Here is a 23,054-nt window from a genome sequence, read left to right on the forward strand (position 1 = left end):
GGGAGGAAGGTTTACATAAAATATATATGTACCTTTTTCGTTTCCCAAGGGAGTAAAGGTACTTTTATATTTTTCAATTATTGCTTTCATGGTTCGTACTTTAAAAAATATCTCAAAAGTATTGGGATGAGAAGAGATAGTGCAAATGGGAGATACACTATCCTCCAGGTTCATAATTATGAATAAGACTTAAAAAAAAAAGAAATTGAGTATTGTTACCAGGCTGCTGGGAAACTAAAAAATAGCTAAGTTACAATGATCAATTATAGCGTTTTTTTAACGCAAAAAGATTAATTTTCTGATATTTGAAAAGACTTTCAAGGTTAAATGATAAAAGTCTTGGTTATTCAGATAAGCAGGAGTATGGCTCGTTTCACACTACACTATTATAAAATAAAAAGGTCTCCTAATATCACTAGAAAACATATATATAGCAAATGCCTTACAACAATGGTACCGTGAAATATGCCCTATTGAAATAAGACCAACTTTCAAAAATTGCCCTTATTGCACTTTACAAAAGAGAAATAGGGCCAAATTTAAGCAGTTATTCCTTGACAAAGTTAAATAGGGCTAAATTATTTTGACAAATAAAACCAACTTGCTTAAGGGTGAGGTATTATTTTGCCGCAACCCCTCTATTTGGGAACACTATAGGATTTTGATATTTTTGTGTCAACATCGGTTGGAAATCAATTTTGTAGTTTTTGGGATATATCTTTTTACTGCCTCTTGCGTAATTCTTACGGTGAATACACTTTTATTCGACGAACGGCGTGTTCAGTCATTGACTACTGTTTTATGTCTGGGACCTGGAATTCAATTTTGAGGAACTTCAAGGTGGCTGCACAGACTTTTTCGGACCACATGCTTCTAGAGACTTTTTGTACAATATCAGCACCTGAAGAAACTTCGAACTCAAAATGTCTGGCTCCCTTACCAAAGTTGTTCTGGAAAAATAGTTTTCAGCGCATGTATCAAAAGAATTTGAATGAGGAACTGGGTAAGCGAATGGAAGAAAACAACCCCCTACACATTGAAAATCTTACCCAAATTATTAGGGATTCAGTACCCGCTAGCAGTAATCAAGTCGTAAAATTAAATTTAAAGAAAAGTGGCTTGGTTCAGAAAATTTAACTCTTCTGTTTTCAAGAAAATGTATGCAGCAGCAAACAAGGATTACGAGCAACTCTGTTTTTTTTTTGAAGAAGAGGCATTATGAACAACAAAATATAGATAACATAAACAGTGCAAGGTCTTCCGCAGAATTTTGGAAAGCTGTAAACCATAAATAGTAGAACCAATAGGATTAGTTCCTCATTGAAAGAAGTAGAACTACGAGACTATTTTGAAAAGCTTCTCAAAACCCCGTGGTTCTCACCGCTTCCACAGTATTCAGCCCCTTTTCATGGACGTGCTTCTTGATGCACCGTTTTCAGTTCTGGAAGTGGTGAATGTGATTGAAAAGGCTAAAGCAGGAAAAGCTCCAGAAGAAGACCGAATACCAATGGAATTATACAAGAACTGTACGATCGAATTTGTGTCCGCATTAACAGATGAATTTAACAGGATATTTGAAACAGCAAACGCATTAGTTCAAATAACCAATAGTTTACCACTGCTTAAAAAAGGAGCTTTTAATAATCCAGAAAACTATAGAGTATAGGGATATTTCATTTTTGAACACCTCGGTTAAGTTATTCAGTGCCCTGATATTCAATAAGTTGACGCGATAAATGGATAATAAGGGACTACTTAATGAGTTTCAAGCGGGTTTAGGAGAAACCGGTCAACTTCAGATCAACTATTTTAATTAATTAATATAACGGAAAGTTACAAAAGAAGGAGCAAGAAGCTATATGCTTTTTTCTTAGATTTTCGCGCTGCTTTTGATTCCATTGCACGTGAGGCACTTTTTTATAAGTTGTACAAGATGGAAATCTCAAGTAAAATTATTAATGTATTGAAAGCTATGTATGAAAGCAACGCCTCGTATATTTGGGATGGTGAATCAATTTCAGAAGATTTCGCAACGGAAATAGGTGTTAACAAGGCTGCGTTTTAAACACTTTGCTCTTTATATTATTTATAAATGATATCGTTGAAGCTATTGGAGGAGGAATTGAGCTTGGTCAAATATGGGTCTTCCTGGCGGAGTCTGTTGATGGAATGCAGAGAATGATTAACTGGCTCGAAAGCTATTGCGGTCTTTGAAATCTTTCAGTTGCTTTGGAATAATCGAAAATGATGATCTTCAGAAATGGTGGCAACAGATATTTTCGGAATGAAAAGTGGAAATACCAAGGTCAAAATATTGAAATTGTACGGGAGTACAAATATTTAGGTATGTTGATCACCCCAAACCTTAATATGAAAAAATACTTTCAGTGAAAGTTATCGGAGGCGAAAAGAGCAATCTCAGCAGTTTAGGGTCGTTGCATCGATAATAAAAACGTCGACCATAGCGCAAGGATCAAACTGTTCCGAGCAACTGCAATCTCTATTCTTCTGTATGCTGCGCAAGTATGGGGATATTCCAAATTTGATGATGCAGAAAGGTTTCTGAGATACTTTTTTAAACGGATTTTTTGATTTCCTTCGAATACACCTAATTAAATGTTGCATCTGGAGACATCGGTTTCGACATTATTATAACATTTTGATTATGTAATGAAAGTCTTGGAGATGGAAGAGGGAAGCGACTACCTAAGCTGATCCTGAAAAACATCATTTTTAGTTGAATCTGCCCATACGAATTGCTAAATGTTTTTGTAACCGAAAACTTCAGTGACATGATTCAAAAGCTTGGCCAACATAACAGCACCACAAAGTTCCAAATGAGGAAGATTCATACTGGCTGTACAGTAGCAACTTTAGACTTGGCGACAAGGAGAAGCATTTTCGCCATTCCTTCATCATATTCGACTCGTAGATACACTGTTGCTCCGTTTGCTTTCTCCGAGGCGGCACTGAAACCATGCAGTTCCAAACGAGGCAGATCACAAATGGTTTGAACCCACCTTGGAAATTGAATCTTATTGATAATTTGAAAGTCTTCGTAGAAAGCATTTCATTGTTCCAGAAGTGGCGGTTCAATTGGTTCATCCCATGACATTTTCTTCACCCACAATTGCTGCATGAACATCTTCGCCTTCACAATAGATGGAGCAATCCAACCCATCGGATCGAACAACCGAGGTATCGTGGGTAGAATAAATCATTTCGTCGGTTGTAGATTAGAAAGCGAATTATAGCAGAGAATTTGTCAACAGAAGGAAGCCAATGGACACCGAGTGTCTTAACTCGTTACTAATCTTCTGACGGCATTGAGAATATTGATTCCCGTCCTCCTGTTGGGATGCTCCAAAGTAGCTCGTCAGAGTTGGAAGTCCATTTCCATAAGTAGAATCCAGCTGTCTCTATAATGTTGATCTAATTTGTTGAATTTTCTCCTTAGCCTCTTCGATCGTGTTTCCACTAGATATCAAATCCTCGACATACATCTCTTCACGGATCATGGTGGCTGCTAGTTGATTTTCGGAATTGTCCTCTGCTAACTTCTGCAACGTTCTGATCGCAAGAAATGGAGCGGCTGCTGTTCCGAAGGTAACCGTGTCTTTAGAGTTCTTTCTCCATAGAATCAGCTGATAATTTTTGTCCTGTTCAGCTATCAAAATCTGGCGATACATCTTTTCGATGTCAGCTGTGAAGGTGTATTTATACAACCTCCACCGAAGAATCATGCCGCAGATATACTGTTGAAGTGCAGGACCTACTAACATAGAATCGATTAAAGAGACTCCACTAGATGTTTTGAAGGATGCGGCAAACACCATCCTCAGTTACCCGAACATTTCCTTTGAACGGCAATGCTACTTAAATGCGTCCATCAACTGTGCGTTCATTGTTGGAGATGAAGTGATTTTCACATTCTATATCTTCCGACCTTTGGAATGGCTTAAAAGGCGTCTTTTCTAATTCCCAAAATTTTCTAAAACAAATCGTTGAGATGAGTCCAATTCTCAACGTGAAGGGTCCGGGCTGGCAAATGCCCAGACAGTGACGTTAAGATGTAGGCTTGCGCAGTTGTTGCAAAAGTGGTTGCTTTTCAGCCGAAACGAAGCCTTGTAATTATTTTTATTTAAATTGAATAAAATTAACTCAAAGAATTAAAAATTAAACACAAAACGTTTGATTTACTTTGAACTTTACAACTTTATTATTTGTTGAGAGAATGAAGATGACAATTTGGAATGATGTTTCTATTGACATTTTTTGATTGACATTTTATTTAAATCTTATATGCTCATGTACATTTTATTAGGCACGTTCGATGGCCGTTGTTGATTAGCTCCGTGCGTTCAACACTTCCTATGTAAACTCGATTGGTAAAGCCAATTTACTTGTAACACAGTTTGCTTTAAATTTGACGCTACCGGATGGTGTCATGAGTCCTCCTTTTCTTGAGAGCGTAAACGATTGTATGGGACAAAACTTCTTTCGAACTCGTGCAGTTGCAAGAGCACCGAAAGACATTGACATAGACAAATCTGCTGGCGTGTATAGTATTCAAGCTATTGTTCTAAAGAAGTGTTCTTCAACGCTGACAAAACCACTGCGTAAGCTTTTTCATCTTTCCTACTCTACAGGTCTCTTTCCGAATTAATGGAAAATAGCATTTGTCCAACTTGTCCAACTCCTCCTCTAACTATCGCCCAATAGCACTCACGTTCCTTCTTCACAAGGTCATGGAAACGCTGACTAATTATCACATTAAGAAATATCTTGAAGAACGGAAGCTTCTTGATGACCGACAGTATGGCTTCCGTAGCAATAAGTCCACTGTTGATCTCGTGGTTTATCTTACCGAACAGTGGAACAAATCTTAACACCGTTGTGGAGAAAGTAAGATTATTGCATTTGATATTTCAAAGGCATTTGATAGAGTTTAGCACCAAGCTCTCTTATCGAAAATGCGTGTTTTGGTATTGATGAATTTCTTCTTCTTTGGATAGGTAGGTAGAAATGGCGATCGCAAGGCAACCTAGCCTGAGATCTAATTAGCGCTGTAGTGCGCCGTTTTGATAACAAAACCTCGCTTGACCTTTGATTAAAAGGGATAGTTGTCTCAGATAGCTCATCAAGTTCGTGAAAGAATGCTTTTCCAAAGTATTTCATTTTAGTGTTTACCAAAGCAGAACATTTGCAGAGGAAATGGATTATCGTTTCACTTTCTCTTTGGTTACTACAACTACGGCAAAGAGTGTTGTAAGAGATACCCAACTTCTCTGCATGAACTCCAATAGGCCAATGTCCGGTACAAACCTCAACAATCCTGGCTATGTCTTGCCTTGGCCTGCATAGAAGATCGTTTTTTTATAGGTGGGTATTATATTCCTAGATAAAATGCAGTTGTGTAAATTCCTCCAGCTTCGGTATGATTTAGTTTGGTAGATAGAAAAGATTTTACCCTTCATAGCACCAAGAGAAATGTTAACCATTTCCGAAAGTGAGCTATGAAGGGCCGATCCTTGCCTGGCTAGCTCGTCAGCCCGTTCATTTCCCACGATACCACTATGGCCCGGAACGCAGATCAGGGTGACACCGAGGTTAATATTCAGGCTTGCAAGCTCATCGCGACATTGCTGGACCAATTTAGATGAGGATATGGCCGAGTTTATGGGTTTGACAGCTGCCTGACTGTCTGTAAAGATAGCCGCATTTCGGTTTTCGTTTGGGATTTGTTTAAGTATCTTACATGCCTCTCTTATTGCCAGCAGTTCAGCCTGAAAAACGCTAGCAAAGTCAGGAAGCCTAAGGATTTAGCTACATTTAGGGACTCAGAAATGATCCCAGAACCAACTCCGCACTCCATCTTTGAGCCGTCAGTATAGATGGTTGTGTCGAAACCTATCGACACGATGTCATCCTCCCAATCTTTTCTAGATGGAAAAATAACCTTAAAACCCTTACTAAGACTCAAAGTAGGAATGCAGTAGTCAGTGTCTACCGAGATAATATCTGAGGGAATCAATTTCATTGTGTTGCTTTGATCATAAGGTTTTGACAACCAGCTGTTTGATTCCTTCCTATGTATTAAATAAAAAGATCGATTGGTAGAAAATCCAAAATAACGTTAAAGGCGTCCGTTGGGCAAGTACGCATGGCCCCTGTGGTGCCCACGCAAGCTGTTCTCTAAACTAGCTCTAAGCAAAGGCGTAGAAGGCAACACAGGCCTTCTTAACCCGTACTTCAATATTTAGTTTCCAGTTTAGTTTAGGGTCGACTATAACTCCCAAATATTTTGCACTGGAAGATAATGATAGGATTTGACCGTTGAGTCGAGGTAGCGTGAAGAGCGGTACTTTAGTTTTGGTGGTAAAGAGCAACAGTTCAGTTTTACTTTGGTTAACTCCTCGACCACACCTTGTGGCCCAGCTGCTTACTTTCTTCAAGCAGACTCAGTGATTTCACTAATCACAGAGGTGTACTTTCCTGACACTAATAGCAAAAAATCATCAGCATAGGCTACCGCCTTTACTCCACATCTCTCTAATTTAACGAGAATTGTATCCATGACCAGAAGCCATAGAAGAGGCGAAAGGACACCACCCTGGGGTGTTCCCCTACTCAAGTGTTTTGTTGCGATTCTATGTCTAGGAAGGTGGCAAGAGTAAATTCTTTATAATGGATTGTTTGTTCTACAGTACTCACTACTTCATGGAGGGCAGTCTCCGTAGATTTTCCCTTAAGATAAGCATGCTGAGAGCTTTCGAGAGGTCGTCCAACTAGGATTTCTCTAATATGGTAATCAAGACTGGCAGTATGCCATACATGCCGGGGGATTTATATGGAGAAAAAGTATTGATGGCCCACAAAATATTTTCTCTGGTTATAACGGAATTGACTTGCTCCACATGAGTTACGTTTAGCTCTGTGGTTTCAAGCGATTCGGGGTTTTCACTCTCGCAACCCGGGAAGTGCGTCTTCATCAGTAGCTCAAGAGATTCAGCTGGAGAGGCTGTCCAGGTTATATCAGGCTTTTTTAGAAATGAAAGATTACAATGTTCCTTTGATAAAACTTTGCTGAGCCTTGCGGAGTCCTTTATGTCTTCGATTGATTGACAGTATTCTCTCCAGCCTTGTCTTTTGGCTGATGACAGGGCTTGTTTGTAAATTTTAAGAGAGTCTTTATACGGTTGGTAAAACTTATGTTTGTGGCAGGTATTGAAAATTGTTCTCGTCATTTTCCTTAGACTGGACAGTTCTTCATTCCACCAAGAAGGAAGGGTTTTACGGCTAAATTTAACTGGGCAAGAGACTCTAAAAGCTTTACTTATAGAAGTTTCAAAGAACCAGGGCCTAGTTGCTTACAACTCTCAACCATTTTTGTGTGCGAGTCTTTTCGGTTTTTCGACAGTTGACGAATCCAAACGAATAAATTGAGAAAGCACTTTTCACGACTTACATTATTTCTGGAGGTTTCGTCAATTATTCGTAAGATGCAGCAACCGTGAAAAAAACTATAGGAGTGATTTAACCCAAGACCTTTAACAGTCGAACGCACTGACCATCATGCCACACATAAACTTTCTACTAAAGAAGTTAAAAACACAATTTACTAACTTAGACATTTCTCAGAATCTGGCAACCTTACCCCGCAAACATTTGTCTATGTTGATATTAACAGCTTTTATTCTTTCAACATTCTCTTTTAATAATTTTAAAAATTCGTTTAATTTAAGAAAAAAACACAAGAAAATAAACTAAAATTCTTCAAGTTTTAAATTAATTCTAGAAAGACATTTTAAACTTTTGTAAATGAAACAATAATTTAAGTTTTTATACACCTTCTTCTTGCATTTAAAATATAGATACAAAAATCTTTAAACAAAATATAGAACAGGAAATAGCTTGTGGGGATAAATAAATAACACAAAAAAAAACTAAAGTTTGTCCTTTTAGTTTCTTATAAGTTATAACTCTCAAGATGTTCTTCTTTATTTTTTGTTTGTATATTATTTTTATTTTACCTCAAGAATATTATTTTGTGTGTCCTTATATTTTGTATCATTAGTTGATAAAGAAACAATATTGTTCAATATCCACAAGACACGAAGACGACACGTGCATCCAAGGATAATATTGATGAAACTCTCTTTTCAAAGTGTATATCTGTCTTTTAATGGAGTGCTCTTTAGGGACACACAAGTCCTAATAGTCGTTTCAATTATTAATACAAAAAATAGAAGCTTTTTTTTGGAATTAAGTTTGTTTTTTTCCATTAGCGGCAGAAATTTGTTTAACACAAATTTCTTTAATTTCAAACAAATCATATAATTTTTAAGGAATCTTAAATTTGACTATTTTAGAAAAAAACCATCACGCTGTCATATCACACTTTTTTTTGTTGTATTTTGTGAAATTTTCTTTAAGGCTACTCAAGCAGTACTCACTATCCCTATAACAATAAGTCAGCATCAGGATCTGTTTTAAATTACTCTTCAGTCGTTTTTCAAAAAAGTCAGTCAAGTGACTTGATAGTTGTTGCAAACAGTTAAGAGCGTTGCTTAATTTACGAGTAATTATTCCTGTGACCTGAGGGAGAAAAAGAAGCAAATAAGGACTTTGTTTCCTCCAAAGTAAAACAAAATTCAATGCACCCTTTTGGTATGCTTTATGAAACGCCAATGGTTTAATCTTCAGCGCTGTGTGTATTAAAAGGGTTTTGTTACAACATTAATTTGGGACCAAAACATCCGATGACACTGACAAAGGATATTAATGATTTATAATAAATCTATTCCTTAGGTTGGTACTCAAGACCGGGTCATAATTTAATATTTTATATAAATGTACATAAAATTCAATATATACAATTAATAATATCAACCTATACCTAACTGAGGATGATAAATGAATATGTTTTCAAGATTTTAAAGTAAGAATGCGACATAATGGAATTTTCCTCGAAAAATGGAAATACTCTCATCCTGAGGTAATTCTAAAATAATACGTAACTGATAGATGGAAGTGTTTTGCAACGAGAAACACGTGTTTAAGAATAATACTCATTTCAAAAAGGTTTTTGCATGAATTTTGAGCTTGAAATTGGGATACAATCAAATCATCGTAAGTGTGGCACGTATTTTCTCTTGAAATTATTCAGGAATGGGTTTTAAATCAGAATTGCTAATAAAGGCTTTTAATTCTATTCAAAATTAAATGCAAATTTGTGATTATAATTTCATCTGATTTTTCAGGTATTGATATCTGAAAGTATTTAAAATGTTTTTAAAAGTAAATGTTACCGTTATGTTCGTATTTGATTAAATCCTATTTTTTAACAAGAAAGCAAAGTTTGTAGAAGTACAGCGTGTTTAGGTTTCGAAAACAGTGCCAAATAAAATACTCAAAGCGATCTATTTTTGATACAATTTTTATTTCGTTTTAAAGCTTAGACCTTGTCGTCTGCTTTGGATATATTTTTGTGGCATTAGATCCTTTGTAGGTAATTTTCAAACCATTTCTCGCCCAAACCTTGAATACGATTTCAAATTCGATCGGGAATTATTAGCATAAGCGTAATTTGTCACGCTACTACCACAGATCATAAAATCTTGTAACTAAAGAGTATGTTTAAAAATACTTACTACTTACTAAAGGTGGCGCTACAGTCCTGTGTGAACTAGGGCCTCACCCAACAAACTTATCCGTCTAGCTCGGTCCCTAGCTAGAAGTCTCCAGTTTCGCGCTCCAAGTTGGGTGAGGTCACCTTCCACTTGTGCGCGCCACCTGATCCGCGGTCTTCCTCTACTGCGCTGTCCTGTGGGTGCGGATTCGAAGACTTTCCGGGCTGAAGCATTGGTTTCCATGCGCTCTACGTGACCCAGCCATCTTAGTCGTTGGACTTTACCCTTCTGACCTACGTCGTCTACGTCGCAAGGTGCTTTCATCCGCTTTTGTCATGGTCCATGCTTCTGCACCGTATAATAGGACGAGGATAATAAGGGTCTTATATAGCAACACTTTGGTCCCTCGAGAGAGGACTTTTCCACTCAATTGCTTTCTTAGTCCAAATAAACAGCGGTTAGCAAGAGTTATTCTGCGTTTGATCTCAGCGCTGGTGTTGTTTTCTGCGTTTACAGCGGAGCCTAGGTAGACGAAGTCATTGACTTACCTTAAAGTTACGTCTGTCGATGGTGAAGTTTTGATCAAGACGTTGGTATTGTATGTCCTTTTTTCACGACAGCATGTACTTTGTTTTACATTCATTACCCGTTAAACCCATTTTTGCCGCCTCTGCCTCAAAACTCACAAAAGCCCCATTGACATCACGCTGAGTTCTTTCGATTATGTCAATGTCATCAGCATATGCCAGTAATTAGATAGACTTTTGAAAGATAGTGCCTCTAGTGTTGACGTGTGAGCTCTGCACTATTATTTCAAGCACGATGTTAAAAAAATCACATGACAGCGCATCACCTTCTCTTAAACCTTTGTTGACATCGAAAGGTTCTGTTAAGTTGTTTCCAACCTTTATGGAGCAGCGTGAATTCTTCATGGTCATCCTGCACAAACCGACTAGTTTGGCATGAATGCTAAAAATAGACATGGCTCTATACAGCTCGTCCCTGTCGATGCTGTCATATGCGGCCTTGAAATCGATGAAAAGATGGTTGGTGTCGTATGCTCCTCTTGGATTTTTTCCAGGATCTGCCGTAATGTGAATATTTGATCAACTGTGGACTTTCTTGGTCTAAAACCACACTGATAAGGACCTTTCAGGTTGTTGACGATAGGCTTTAGACGTTCACATATTGAGGTTCGATTCATCGGGCATGTTTTCTTCCGACCATATCTTACAGATAAGTTGGTGCATGCTCCTAACCAACTTATCTCCAGCTGCTTTAAAGAGCTTGGCATTCAAGCCATTCGCTCCAGCGGTTTTATTAGATTTCAACTTAGATATGGCAATCTTTACTTCGTCTAAGTCGGGAGGACGGGATTGTTGGCTTTTGTTGTCTATGTTGAATGGATCATCCTGCCTGACAGCGGAATTCAGTTCTTCGTCGCCGTTATACATTCTGCAGAAGTTGTCCTTCCATATCCTCAGCATTGACTGCAGTTCCACTATGATTTTTCCACTTTCGTCTTTGCAGCCTTCGGTTCTAGGTTTATGTACCTGTGAATTTCGTTTCACCTGTTCATAAAACTTTCGAACCTTATTCCTGCTTTTAAACCTGTCAACATCTTCGACCGCACGCTTCGCATGTCCTCTCTTTTTCCTTCTGAGAAGTCGGTGTTCCGATCGCCTCTTCTGCTCATAGAGCTCACGAGCAGCTCTCGACCTTTTATACATCGCCCAGGACTATTTTAATATCGTAGATAGGGCACTGCTCATATGTTTTGTCTAGGAGCTCGAAGAACATATCTTTGGTGTTGTCGTCTTTCTCTTCTATGTTTAAAAATAGGACTTTTATTTTAAGATTTCAAAAAACTCGTATTTCTGCAAAATAAGTGTTCCTCAAGGAATCTAAATGTAGTTTATTTTTCCAAAAAAAAGCGTATTTGTATTTTTTCTCACAAAGGTAAGGTTAGGTTAAAGTGGCTGTTGGTTGGGAAGTTTAACACACTTAGACGAAAGTATGGTCCGTTGTGATACCAGATGGATCAGTTGAACAGCTTAACTCGACGAACCAATTGGAGCTTCGAATGAAGTAGTAGTCCCCAAGGTGGTTTCTACGTCTTTGTGATAAGGCAGGACATGTGCACAGAAGATAAGAGATTGTCTCCTCCTCCTCCTCGTCCATGCAACTTTCTACAAAAATCATTTCCAGGGGCTCCAAGTCGAATAGCATGCCTTCCTATCAAGCAGTGCCCAGTCATTACACCAATAACGTAGCTAATGTGCAATCCACTTAGAGAAATTAATTGTTTTGAGCGCCTGGCGCTAAGATTAGGCCAAATTAGTTTAGTACCTAAGTGGTGGTGTTATTCCACCTGAAGTTTGTTTTTTCTCAGGTATCTTGCTTTAGAATGAGTTTACATGTAGTTGTTCCGCTTTTTGCAAGTTCGTCTGCTTTGAAATTTCCTGGAATGTCTCTATGGCCCGGCACCCAGAAAAGGTGAATGTTGAACTGTGTAGCCATCTCAGTAAGAGATGATCGACAATTAAGGGCTGTTATTGAGTTAGTGGAGACAGAGTCTAGGGACTTTAACGCAGCTTGGCTATCCGAGAAGATGCGTGTATCATTAGTTGATAGAACGTTTTCTCTAAGTCATGATAGGACTTCTGATCAGTCTGTATAGTGTATAAAAGTTTATAGGATCATCGTTAAAAAATGATGTATTCTCCCAAGAAGACCACTGTGGATGGGGTATGGTGTAGTCAATATTACTGTTTATAGTTCTGAACGAGTTCAAAATAGTTGTGTGGCCAATTCCATTATTGATCCACAGAGAGGAGCCTTGAAGCCGTATGGCTGTATTAGCGGCCGTTTGCTTGCTGAAAATGTCCAGCGGTATAAGATGGAACAGAACAACAAGTGAGGGGGAGGGGGTAGAGCGAAGTGCTCCTCCCATACAGTGATGTCGGAGTCATCTATATCAGAGGACGATTCTAAAAGAATGTCCTCATCTCCGCTGTCGTAGACCTCGGCCTCCATTGCGTAAAAACCCTGCTCGGTGGTAGAAGCTTCAACTGCTACTGGGGATACAAGGGATGCATCGTCTTCCAATGAAGGAAATGGGAACGATGCAAGTGGGTTTGTGCCTCTGTTCCATCTTTTTTTTAGACCCTCAGCGTTATTTCATCAAACCCGAACCTGATCACACCTTTCGATTGCGCCAGAGGGGAAAGGAACTCTGCATTGATGATAACAATTGCAACCTTGTAAGGTCCCTTTGGATTCTCTAGTTTCGCAACCTTCCAGTTGTTAGGAGGAAGGGTTGGATTGGAAAGCCTGATTACTTTCAGGATGGTCGTCAGCTTCCTTGAGTATGGCCGGAAAAGTGATGCGAGCCCTTGGTCTGTAAGGAATGTCTTTCTTTGCCGACAATCTCCAGCTTAGCACCATGCCAGATTTCCCAAGTAACTTGATATGTCCCTGATGCCAAACGGATTGTCAGACATGATTTCTAAAAACTGAAGGCCAGCTGTCCTTTAGCCAATATCCAATTCTCGGCAGAGATCGTGCCATCTACGTCGCTTCTGTCGATAATCGCGACTACCATTTTGTCCTTCAGAACGTCACTAAAGGACATATTTGCCTTACGAGGGTCAAGAGAAGTGCTGGTGTTTAGCACTTTGGGGCGTTTGGGTAGTGTAACACTACCCTCCATAGACCTTTGTCGCTTCGACGTTGAGTTTTGTCTGGTCTTTACGTTAATTTTAGCCAAAAAGCTCTTGGCCCATTTTATTTTGGCGTCGTGCTGAGAGTTTCCTCCAACTCCTAGTTGTTCACCAAACGTCTGGAGAATCCTCTTAGCACTACGCATGTCCTTTTAGTAGGCCTTGGAGGGTCTGAGCTGAGCTTTCGCCCATCCTCAAGGACCTTCTTTAGAATTCTTGGCTTTTATGGTAGAATGACCTGGCACCGCAGCCCTACTACCTCCCACTCGTGGTGTTGATGAGTCAAGGGGTTTACTCTTTGTGGTAGTAGAGGAGCCGTTCTTTAAAACTGCCTCACTACAAGATGAAGGTAATTTAACCAGATTATCCGATATTCCACGGGCGACAACAGGGCTGTGAGTGTCCATAAAGTGCCCACAAAGCCCAAGAGTATTTTTTGTTAACTTCTCATAGAAAGTTATTGTAATCGGGCCGATTTGTCAAATTAAAAATTTTGACATTTCTCGACGTTTCAAGGTCCCTAGAGTCGAAATTAAAATTTTTTAAAAAGATTCCTGTGCGTGCGTGTGTACGTACATTCCTACGTCCGTACGTTCGCGACGTCCATAGCTCCAGAAGAGAGAGGTATTGACTTCAAATAAATTTTGTTATACAGATAATAAGGCAGAAAGATGAAGAAAGGGCTTTCGAGAAAATTGCGTGGGTGTTTTTTTTACAATAGCAGTTTGAAAAAAAGGTGAACATTTTGGTTGACCTTAAATATCTTACGAACAAAAAACGCTAGAGACTTGAATTAAATTGTATATAATATATTGTAACGTGATATCAAAGAAGTATATTTTTTGAAAAAAAAAAACATTTTTTTATAAATCAAAAAAACTGAGAAAAAAAAATTTGACACCTCCAAAATTTTACGAATTAAATATGATTTCATCTCAAAAACCATTTTGTGTAACGAAGAATAATGTTTTTGACATCTGATACAACTTTGAGAAAAGTCGAATTGATAGTTTTTTTATAAGAAATGAAAATCTATAAAAAAACAGTACTCGAAGTTTGTAAAAATTGAATATCGATTCAAATATCTTTGAAAAACCTGAAATTTAGGCTTCAAACTTATTTATTTTATAAGAAATATTGTTTTCAATATTCTAAAAAATGTTGAGAAAAATCGAGTTGACAGTTTTTTTACAAAAAATAAAAACCTAAACAAAATTAACAAAAGCTAGTAAAAAATGATTTTTGACTCAAATATCTTTTCAAAAATTAAAAATATGGGCTTCAAACTTATTTTATTTCACAGAAAATATTGTTTTCGATATTCAGTAATTTTTATATAAAAATCCAACAATCTGTTTTTTCATAAAAAATAAAATCTGCAAAAAATAGTACGCAAATTTTGTAAAAATTGATACGAGTACATATAGACCAACTTTTAAGCAAGACAAATCGACAGACGGGATGGAAAGTAATCAGTATGGGTCGCATCCCAGCCTCTTTTTTAATTTAAAATAAGAAATAATTTTCTAAAAGTCTGATGGATTGTTTTTGACAAAACTTGAAATTTCGATTTTGACCCAAAAATTTGCCATTTTTAGTCTTAAAAAAATTAAAGAAAACGAATTTAAATCTCGAGTTCAAAATTGTGTTACTAAAGCAATTCTTGCATTATGCACAATTCCTATATGTTACAAGTGAAAATCTAAGAGTGTCAAAATATGATTATCATGAAATAATGTGAAAAGAAAACTTTTCACTGATGAAAGCCCAAAAGTTACGGTAGCAATATTTTCAACTGAGCGTGCATTACGATGATGCCTTATAAGACATCATTAACGCTTCCACTCTCTTTAAATTTTACCACAATTTTGAAATTTGAATATCCACTTTTGTAAAGAAAGTTTTAATATTTTGACACGTTGTTTGATTGTAAAACTATCATAAATCTTAAACCTTCAAATAATATTGCGATACTAAAATTGTCAGTTGAATTTTACAGTCTTTAAAGATCAGAACTTAAAACTGAATCCACGAAATGAATGACTCTATACACGTTATTGTCGTCCTTGAAATATTTGTGAATCTTAAGTAACATCTAATAATACCTCAAACCATTTCTTTTTTAAGATAAACGTGTTCCTGAAAAAAAGGTAAGTTCATTGTCTTCCTCTATTCTTTTGTTATCAAAAAAAAGAAAACAAAATATCAGGAAAAGTTTAGCACCCAAACCAACCTCAATCATAAACCACTCATATGAAATATTGTTCTTTTCTCCACAACAATATATTTCAAATAAATTTCTCTCAAGGACAATATTATACTCCTGATGAATGTTTGTGTTTAGGTAACTAAATATTATAAGTATATTGAATATGAATGAATGTCGTCAGGAAAATGTATGGTAAATTATATTTTGTCTCGATATTATTATGGCACACATAGAAGCCAACAAAATTAACTTCTGATGAAGATGACACCAACATCCGTTTTGAACTACAAACTTTTGGTGAACTTTGTTTTGTGTCTTCACATCTGCAGACAAGTCGTGATGTGTTGTATGTGTAAGGAAGTAAAACTTAATCAAAAGAACCAAAGTCGTAGTAGATCATCAACAAGAGGCTTGATGTGATATTTTATTTGTTAATAAACTTACTTGAAACTCATATATTATAAGACACTTCTTTTGATTCTATAAATGTATACATCCGGGAGGGAATTGAATTTCCAATTTGACTTTTCTATTGTACTTTTAGATGATTCTTCAAATTTATACATACATTAGTTTGTGTACATTTGTATACACAATGTTGAAAATCTATTGATATGTTACTTATAAGAAATCAGGAGGAAATACTAAAGTGCTTCGATTCGATTTTTTCCAGCATCATGTATACATGAATGTCAAGTAAACAAAGGAGTGAAGTCATAGGTATGTATGTGGAAGAAGCTGGGGTAGTGCGGTTTTATGCTTCCTGAGAAGAAATCTTTTGAGAGGAAAAGTTCAATAGGCCTTGAAGAATTAACAATTGAATCGCAAGAACTTAGTCATATGCATGTAGTAGAGTTCAAGGCTTGATGACTTAACAAGTTTGCGATGTAGGAATTATACATATTGCGGTTCAATTATTTATTAAACAAAGTGGAGGTATGAGTGGAAAATTTCAAATCTGGCATTGAATGTTTAACATATTCTATCATTTATTGCCTAGTGGTTACAATTGAAATAGTAATACTGCTTCAATATCATGCTACATTTATATCCAAACATTTAACACAATTAAAGATTAATCTAGGGAAATTAGATATTTAATGGGCTTACTTGGAAAAAATTCCGAAAATTTTCGTTTTGTGGAAAGCTAAAATTATAAGAGCTTTAAACACGCCTTAAAAAGTCCAGGGGAACATCGTAGTGGAGCCGCAGTCGATTTGGAGAATATGGATAGACCACTTCTCCAAATTATGTAACGGCGATGACGAACGGAATTCCGCTGTAAGGGAGATAGAACCACTCAACCTCGGGGATGCAGATCAACAATTACGCATACCCGACCTTGACGAAGTGACGATAGATATATCTGAACTAAAGCCAAACAAAGCTGCTGGAGCTGACGGAATCGCTGCCGAAATATTTAAACCAGCAGGCAATGACTTGGTGGGGAGCATGCACCAATTCATCTGCAAAATATATTCGGAAGGAAGCATGCCCGATAAGTGGAATCTCAGCATAGTTTGCCAAATCCCCAAAATCATCATCCATTCCCACATAAAAAAGGCATACCAGCCTACGTTTATGTCACCAACTCCCATCCCACGTCCCAAGTTTGTAATGGCGAAAAAGCTAGCGGTCCTATTCCCTATACTCCTTCTCACTCTAGGTAAACTAGCTGAATTGCTGTTACCGAATCCCAATCTTTTCCTTACACGTCAGAATGATGAATTAACATCAACTGACTCCTCACCCTTTCTCTTCCTCCCCAACCACCTCTCATCATTATTGGGCTGGATCTAAGGTGTTAAACGACCCGTGCCGATGATCAGCCTGGCTGGAGGCCCAATTCAACGTCTCTAACGGAGTATCCGGATACCTGGCGACCTCCGGATTAACTAGCCTTATCTGTACATGCGAATCTCTGTGCAGATGGACCTATTTTCTTCGCGTCTCGTGGGACCAACAAATGAACAAAACAAACAACAAAAACAAAAAAAGGAACACATGTGAGACCTGTATCTCTTCGGGACCGGGCGGCAGCTTGGTGTCAAAGCCTGCTGTCGTATCTCTTGCGGCCAACACAGAGAAGGGAGTAGTGGCTAACCATGGACCCTCCTCTGCTGTTGGTAGCAACGAGAATAAAAAGGTAGCGATACCTAATTTCAGTAGTGGCAGGGTTGTGAAAAATGGCCCTACCACTACAAGTGAGAATACTTCCAGAATTGGAAAACTCTCTAAAGGCCTTTATAGACAAAGGCGGCAAGCGGCGAAAATCTTGATGGCCTCTGGTGCACCATCGGGGGCTGAAAAGACACCACAGCAAACCGCTAGCGTCGAAAGGGCCAAAAGCATACTTGCTACAACAAGATCCAATAAGGACTCTACGTCTAAAAGAGAAAGGTCTCTTGAGGGGGCCGCACCGACACCAAAATGGCCTCGGGTGCATAACACCAGCACCCCCCTCAATCCCATCAGGAAACAATCCAGTTTCAGTGACGGCGCGAAGGGCAAAGTCGTGGTTGCGGTCATTGACAGGAGCGATGATGATGGCACAATATCGGCTGATCGTTGGCAGTTGGTCAAGGTTAAGCTCTCGGGTGGCTTTTTGAGCATTTTGAGAGAGCTTCCAGGACCACTTCCTTCCATAAGCGATGGGGGTTGGCATTAAGGCCATGTCAAACTCATGGTTTGTGGCGACCAAAGATCTTGTGACCTTTACAAGCTTGCTGTCAGCCGGTTAGGTGAAGTTTGGCCAGGTGCGAAGCTCGAGGTTGTCGCTGTGGAAGACATTCCTATCAGACCTAGAGTCCACATCTGGATACCAGACCTGCTGGTATCGAGGACATTCTCGAGATGGTCAAAGTGTGCAACCAGTCCCCTCCGACGCATAACTGGAAAATAGCCAAGCTAGAGGAAGTGAAGGGTCTTTATAAGAGCTCCATTGTGGTACTCAATAAAGAATCCTTGGCTCCTCTAGCCCTAAACGAGGGCTCCATAAACTATGGCTTCGAATCCGTGAAAATTCTAATTTATAAAAAAGATGAGGTTAACGCGGAAAGCGGACCTCCAAAAACTACCGAAGGTGAACCAGCCCGTCGTCTTCTCTCCTAACAGAGGTTGACGATGCACCCTTTTCCTCTTTAATCGCGACTGCACCCTCTTAAAAAGTCGTTGACAGTCCATCCTTAATGGAGACTGAGGACGACCTTAACATGATCCTTCTGAGCGAGGACGAACTCTTGGATTCACCCTCAGACTCAGAGGATCAGAACAAAACCGTGGTGGAGGTTGATCTGACCTCAACCAACTTGGCGAGCGAGACTGAAGACGGCTAGGTAGGTACCGAGCTGGCTGGAGGCGCATGTTGATTGATGCCCAGGTAAGCCCCGGACAGTAGTGCCACCATAAGTTAGTAAGTAAGTAAGAAAGTAATAACATTTGTTAAGTGCCTCTAATAACCTTTATAATACAAAACTTTTACAGTGAACATCGTAAGCTTGTAAGCGGGGATTTAATATTTTAAACCGGATTGACAAAAACAATAATTTGATATTTAAATGCTGGGTTCGTACTCAAATATTTGTCGATTTAAAAATGAATTTCTGAAGTATTTACACAAGAAACTTTTGGTGTTCTCAGCATGACTTAAATCTCAACATTTTTAAAAATAATAAATGCGAAAAAGCTTTGACGACAAACTATTAATACCGGACCGATTTGTCCAATTGAAAATTTTTGTATTTTCCGAAGTTTAAAAGTTCATAGAAAAACTGTTAAAAAAATATTTGCACCTTAAATATTTTGCGATAGTGATAGAACAACAAATTTGCATGTATCGAAGATAAAATAATAAGACATTTTTGTCATTAATGGTACCATTTTTAGAAAAACTTATTTTCGAAATCCTTAGTTATATGGATTGTTCCAATCAAGCTGGGAACGCAACAAGTACTCACGCTTTTAGGAATGCCAATCAGTAATTCATGAGCTAAATTTGAAGTACAGATTTATGCTCTTAAGCCGTACTACGTGAATGTGGAGTGATATGCCTTGCTCTGTCTTTCCCTGTCAGTGAAATGTTTAGGAATTAAAAACCAACGTACACCGAAAACACTTTTTTTTTATCATAATGATATATAAAGGTATATAAGCAGCTTTGACTGTGTAACACATATTACGGAAAAATTGAGAAGGAAGAGAATTTTGTGCTCAGACATACTTAACCATAATAAGCTAAACAATAGCTCTATATTTCTTGAATCATTGAAATTTTGATTGGTTATTTCCAGCCTAGCGTAATACCCATTGGATGATAGTTAGTGCGTTGGACTGTCATGCCAGAGGTTTTGGTTTCGATCCCTGCCTATGCGAGGAATTGACAAATTCTATAAGAGTAACTCTTGTCATGCAAAAGTGCTTTCTCAAATTAGCCGTTGGGATTCTGCATATAAACTCCTCCTCCATTCCTGACAACATTACTCGCACACAGGAATGGTCACTAGGCCCTAGTTCTCAACGGACTGTTGCGCAACCTAATTTATTATTATTATTGTTTTCAGCTTAGTGGACGTCTTGTACATTGTACAAATACTCGTAACTTAAGAAAAGTTAACAAAATTCTGTATTTCAAAATTCTGTTTCGTAACAATTCTGTAATGCTTGAAACACTTTTTTTTAAAGCGTATTTAGAGTATTTTGAAATCCAGAATACCATGTTTGAAGTCTTATGAATACAAATTATTCTTGTGTGTTCCTAAAAAGTTGTTAGTTTTCAAGTTTTAGGTGACTTTTGGTTTTGTTATGGTTTTCAGTATTCAAAGCTAACAATATTTTGAAATACAAAAGTTAAGACAATATCCTTTCGATCAGCTCATTCATTAAGCACATACTTTCTCAAAAATGAAATTCCTTAACAGTTGCTTAATGATTCATTGTTTCTACACTACTATTGCACTACTCTTTCAAAATCGATGTTAAAATGTTAAACACTTTTAATCCTCTAAACGATGTTAAAAGGTTTAAGTATAGATTACAGTCTTCAAAATATAAAAAGTAATTTAAAACGGTGTTTTGAATCGCGAATCCTTAAAACTATCTACAATCCTTAAATGTAGTAAATTTCCATTGAAGCCGAAGCTGTCACACTCCATTTTCCTTTGTGTTATACGCAAAGGTTAATTTGGTTCAAGAACTTCGTATGAATGAAATCACAAAAATGAACCTACTCGTATTTCTCCATCCGCACTGATGATATATAGCATTCTGCATAATTAATCTACTTAAAGTTAAACTAATTGCATTTTGTTGGTAACCCACGCGGACACTTAAACTCCAACCAAATATCACCGCACTGAAACTGTACCACAACTATTACACATCCAGATTCCAGAATTTGTCCAATGTTCGTTCGTTTTTCAGTTCGTCTCCTCGTTTATGTTCATTTGGACCTGTGAAAAGCCTTTTGGGTGCCTTTAATTAAATCGGATCAAGTTAAATAGGACAAAAAGCAGCATCACACCAACTACATCACCATCAGCACAGCAGCATTGTCCAACTAACAATTCGGGATTGTGGACTCAAGCGAATCGAATGTCCTTTATGTGCGTGTTGTATGTTGGAGCTGAATTGTTGAATTACCGCGTCATATCGTCGCGTCGCGTTGTTCAGTCGGTCGTCGCTTCGTAATCATCTCCATCTCCAGAGAGGAAAAGCAAAAAAGAAAGACTTCCCAACGCATTACGAAATGCTTATCAACAAGCATCCAGAAAAAGCAACCCCAACTCTCTCATGCCTTAGGGCCATTTCGAAGAACAAACAAGTAGGTAAAATCGCAATTAATCGGAAAATAAATCTGGTTTGTAACAAATTCAACAATAAATTCCATCCCTTCAAAAGGGGATACCCTACCCTACACACATACATTTATATACATTTCCAAATGAGAGTACACAAGCAAGAGTGGAATTTTAATTCGTGTAATTGTTCAGATTGGGAAAAGTATCTAGAATTATTGCTCGACAGACTCAAGAAAAGAACGAATCGGCTGTAAAAATATAAAAATCTGGATCAAGGACAAAGAACGGCACATAGAGTGACATCATTTTTGCTTGTAAATCTGTAATTATTATTTGATAGCATATATAAACAGGTATGCTAGTATACAAGGCATGGAAGTGATTAATCTATAGAAAGGAAACAAGACTTGATGAAGATGTATACAAGGTGCGTAAGGTGTTAATTTGTTGAAAAATATCCTTGAATATTGAGTTAAAGTAAAATTCTAAGGATTTGTGATTGAGCTTTACATAATTCGTCAATACTTTCCAAGTGAATTCATAATTATGCAACACATTTAAGAGATTTCTAAATTTATTGAAATTTTTCATAAATTTAGCCAGATTCGTTTTTGTACGTCGCCTATGGACTCCAGAACAATATTAAAGGACAATAAAATTGTGATGTCCAGGAAAAAATATTAAAAAACTTGGCTGACCCCAAATATCTTACCGAACCAACAATGCTATTGGCTTCAATTAAATTTCATTCCACTCATTTTAACGCAATTCAGCATCTGAACGAGCTCAAAAAATTGAGACAAAATATTTTTCAAACAGAATATTCTACGAACAAGAAAAGAAATTTTTGAATCTTTGTAAGATTAAAAAAATCAATTTACAGCATTTTTACAGTACATACAAACCTTAGCAAAAGAACTGAAAATTAGTGAACAAGATAAGTTACGTGTGATATAAGCTCTCCTTCCAAAGTGCATGCGCCATTTGATTTCTCAACAAACTTTACTTTATCAGTTTTTTTTGGATAATATTACAATATGTGTTTTTGAAATATCAAATTTTGAAAAAAAGATACTTCGTTAATATCAAAAAAAAGTTATAGACATTTTCGATCTTAAAATACTATTTCGTTTGATTTAAAAATACAGTTTTGTTTGGGGCGAGTATATTTTGGCGCTGGTGGTGACCATTTTTGTTTTGGTGACATCTGTCAACTCTTTTTTTTTTATTATTCAGTTGCTTATGCGAAAGCATTATGGAAAGTTACACAATTGGAAAGCACGTTCAAATGATATATTTTTGTTATCAAAATGAGTGTTCGTTAATGCAAATGCTGCGGGCATTGTGCCCATTTTACGGCAGAAGTGGTGGCTCTTCACAGTCGACTCTTCAACGTTTGGTGGCCAAGTTTGAGATGACCGGTTCAGTAAACAATCAGCCAACACCCGTATCTTCAAGGAACGCAAGATTGGCAGAGGCAGTTACTGACCCAGGAGTTCAAAGATCATGACCATAGACAGCACCGTTTTTTAGCTGACTGGGCTTCGAAACGTTTGCAAAAGGAAATTATTTTAAATGACGAGCTCATTTTTGGATGAATGTCTATGCTAACAAGCAAAATTGCCGAATATGGAACGAAACCAACCTACACGAGGTTCACCAGGTGATAATGCATCCTCAAAAAGTTACCGTTTAG

Source organism: Eupeodes corollae, chromosome 2 (genome assembly GCF_945859685.1).
Source record: "Eupeodes corollae chromosome 2, idEupCoro1.1, whole genome shotgun sequence".
Classification (NCBI taxonomy): Eukaryota; Metazoa; Arthropoda; class Insecta; order Diptera; family Syrphidae; genus Eupeodes; species Eupeodes corollae.